We start from the raw sequence: 4430 nt of genomic DNA on the forward strand, positions 1-4430 counted from the left end.
TGTGTGTGTGTGTGTGTGTGTGTGTGTGTGTGTGTGTGTGTGTGTGTGGTTTAGAGAGTGAGTAAGAAAAGGGAGATAAGTGATCCAAGTGAGAAAGGAAATAAGTTAAAATATCCCTAGGGGAGCTAAAAAGAACAAGCTAATTGAGAAATGTTCAAATCATTGAAGATTTGTAGCTCTCGTCATCGCAGTCGTCACAGGAAATACACAGACACCCTACTGAGTGAGAAAAAAAATAGAAAGGAAAAAAAAGAAACTTGGAATTGTAAAGGCGATGGGCGATATCTACTCCACAAGTATAGCAGAAGATGCCTTCATTAATTTGAAGAAAAAAATTTATTTGTTAGTGATTTATTTATTTTAGTTTATTGTAATTAATTTTACTGTACATTCCAGCTGTTTACTGTTGAATTAAGAGGCAGAGGTAGGCAACGCCACTCCCAGCATCACCATCACACACACACACACACACACACTGTGTGTAGCCCCTTGTGGGTAGTAAAGAAATAACACACACACACAGAGGCAGACACAGAGACAGAGAGAAAATAACTTAGAGGTATTTAGATAACTAACAAGAACAAATATGCGACTATGTCATCAAGGCAAGACGTCTCGGTGTGTGAAATGCAATATGGTTGGTGAAGGTTTAAGCGGGTGAAGTGTGAAAGCGATTCCCTGCAACATTCGTACACACACGCGAACCCAGTCACACACAAACACACACACACACATATGCACACGTTATGCTCCCTACACAGTAGGCAGAGTCAAAGGTGCCAGACGTACTGACTAATGATTCTGCCAACAAACTTTTTTCGTAAAAGTTTTCTCAAAAATTTGTTCATTTCCTCCCAAATTCTTTCTTATTTTAATAATTTAGTTTAAAGAAGAGTTAGCAGGTCTCTGATCTCTTGTATGCCTTTTCTTGTCCCTGACTGGCGGCTGATAATCGGTATTTAATCAGAGACTGAACAGACAAGTAAGCTACTGTGCAGTAAACTGACTTTACAAAACACATCAGCCAATTCTCCCTTAAATTACACCACAGGGAAAGATATACTGAATAATGTAGGACAAAATACACCGTTTTTAAGAAGGGCGAGATGATCGCGGCTGGAATGCTTTTGATCACTGGTTGACTTGGGAGGGAGCAGTTAAACATCACTATCAACATCATCATCTGAAGAATTTGTAGAATTTAGAGATGATAATCATGGAAAATGGTGAAGTCAGTAAAATTTGCAAAATTGTGATGGTGAAACGTGAATGAAATTTGCAAATTTGTGACAGTCAAAGGTGAATGAAATTTGCAAAATTGTGACTGGTTTGTAGGCTGTTAAAAGAAAAAAAAATTAACATTTTAGACAAGACTCGAAAATTTAACTTCTCGTGATTTACAGACTGAAACTTGTTTTGTAAAACTCATTTAACCTAATATCTTAACTAGAAATAATTATGGGATACATATGCTGTATAGTTGATGTTGCGTGTCCCTTTGACCCACGAGTAGTCAAGAAGGAAGGCGAAAATATAGAGAAATACAACCCTCTTAAGTACGAAATAGCCCGGTTATGGAAAATGAAGAAGGTGACGTTAATGCCAATTATTGCTGGATCATTGAGAACGGTATCAGAAAGCATCAAGGGAAATTGAAATCGAGTGTCCAGTAGAACTGTTAGAAAAGGTTTGCCTCTTTGGCACGGCCAGAATAATCAGGAAAGTATTTGATAGCTGAAAAGAATGGATTGCATGGTACCGTAGGCTGCAGGTAGTAAGCCCTCTACGCATGCAAAACTCCAGAAACTTCAACGAAACTTGTGAATAAGAGAATGATAATAATAATCCTTTTCTACTAAAAGCACAAGGCCTGAAATTTAGGGGTAGAGGACAAATCAATTACATCGACCCGAGTGTTTCACTGGTACTTAATTTATCGACACCGAAAGGCAGAGTCGACTTCGATGGAATTTGAACTCAGAAGGTTTGAACACACGAAATACCGCTAAGCATTTTGCCCAGCGTGTTAACGATCGCTGCCTTCAATAATAATAACAACCCTATTCTATTATAGGCACAAGGCCTGAGATCTTGGGGGAGGGGTTAAGTCGATTAGATTGACCCCAGTGTTTCACTGGTAATTAGTTTATCGACCCTGAAGGGATGAAACGCAAAGACGAACTCGGCGAAATTCGAACTCGGTAAAGCATTTTTGCCCGGCGTGCTAACGATTCTGCCAGCTTTCCGCCTTCTGAGGATATTAATGATGGCTTTAAATTTTGGCATAGGATTAACGTTGTTACAAGGGAGGGCGATCGATTAGATCGCCCTCTGTACATGTGCGTAATCTGAGCTCAGAAAATAAAGAGCCAGAAGAAATAACGCTAAGCATTTAGTCCGGCGAATTAACGATTATAATAATAATAAGCCTTTCTTTTTGGCACAAGGCCAGCAATTGCGAGGGGTGGAAAAGTTGAATACATCAACCGTAGGGATCATTTGGTACTTATTTTATCGAACCCGAAAGGATGAAAAGCAAAGTCGACCTCAGCGAAATTTGAACTGAGAACGTAAAGACGGACGACATACCGCTAAGCATTTTACCGTGCTAATGATTCTGCCAGCTCGCTGCCTTAATAGTGATAATGATGATGATGATGATAAAATAATGTATCTATTTTATTTTTCAACGTGTCATCAGAAAACAGACCTCTTCATGTCCGATTGGTACAATATCTTAAAGTAGTCAAACTGAAACAGCATGTATCTACTGCAAATAGCGTGCATGTTTGGACACAAATTCGTGCATAGACAAGTTTCAACATACAACATTAATACAAATTAAACTCACATAAATATTTGTAGGAAAATATTAGGTATACACTCATGATTGCATCTGACAAGTGAATAATTCACAAGTTATGTAAATATCGTTACTGACCAACGTGACCCAGCAGAAAGAGACAACGACACTTGGTGTTTTTTGTTCTGATAAAATGTAGTTATGAGTTGAAACTAACTGAATGTGAGTAGAAGCACGGTTTCTATCTGAGGTGCCTTGTCTGAAATAGAATCAAGAATAACTTATTTATTCATAGCTGTTAAGTGCTGAATAAAAGAGCCTGTGCTGTTTATATAGATGCAATGGCTGACAGATGATTGGTTTCTGATTGGCTAATAAAACTGGTGAACTACCAAAACGTCACCTGTTCAATGGAGATGCGTTTTAAGTCGTTACGCTAACCCTTTTCTAGATTACTGATAAAAAAAATCCATAAGGCTCAATACCAGGACGCTGATTCAAATATTCTAACAGTAGTGAATAATACAGATATTGAACCAACCCAGTAACCGACAATTATGCCACGTACGTTTATGTTAAATTCATGAGGGGTATTAAAAGATATTTTCGAAATAGTGCGGGTTTGCTTGCTGCGTGTGCAAGTCGAACAGAAGCTTGCGTCTGTGTGCATTATCATTTAACGTCTGTTTTCCATGCTGGCATGATTTGGACAGTTTTGACGAGAGCCGATGAATCTGGGAACTTCAAAAAGCCCCAATGTCAGCTTTGACACGATTTCTATGGTTGGATGTCTTTTCTAACGCCAACTATTTCACAGGTGGATGTTTATGCAAAATGCAAGTGGATTTGATTAGGTGAACATGTTTGCCCGCAGCTAGATCAGTATAAAGGTGAAGGAGCAAGTTTTAGTATTTCGGCAAACATACGTTTATGGTAAATATTCGTGTTTTAAATGAATGTTAAGTATTTGTGTCTGGACATTAAGCGTGTGTACGTGTGTTCTGCATTGTGAAAACTGCTTGTTACAAAAATCCATCTTTTTTACATCCATTGTAAGCTCCGTGTGTAGTCTGTCATCACTAAAGCCCGTTGACAACTTCGAGGAGATATTGGTAGTTATCTCGCAGATGGTATTTCTGATTGAAGCAAGGGGACAAGGGGAGTGATTGCTGTAGCCTCCGATTCTAACTGTGAAACAGCGTATTGGGGTGCCAGGCAAAGACAGCGAGAGCCATAAACATATGGCCAACTGTGGTGAATAGAATTATCAAGAGAGGTGGCTTTGTATCAGGCAATAAGAAGTTAAGAGCATGAATGTGACTGTATGGTAAGAGTTGGTAGACAGAAACAGAAAGAAGCCGCAAAGCGGTGAACTGGCAGAAACATTAGCACGCCGGGCGAAATGCTTAGCGGTATTTCGTCTGCCGTTACGTTCTGAGTTCAAATTCCGCCGAGTCGACTTTGCCTTTCATCCTTTCGGGGTCGATAAATTAAGTACCAGTTACGCACTGGGGTCGATCTTCTCGACTTAATGCCTTTGTCTGTCCTTATTTGTCCCCTCTATGTTTAGCCCGTTGTGGGCAATAACGAAATAAGAAACTGAAAGAAGCGATGATTGACCGCTAAC

The sequence above is a fragment of the Octopus bimaculoides genome, chromosome 19 (genome assembly GCF_001194135.2).
Source record: "Octopus bimaculoides isolate UCB-OBI-ISO-001 chromosome 19, ASM119413v2, whole genome shotgun sequence".
NCBI lineage: Eukaryota > Metazoa > Mollusca > Cephalopoda > Octopoda > Octopodidae > Octopus > Octopus bimaculoides.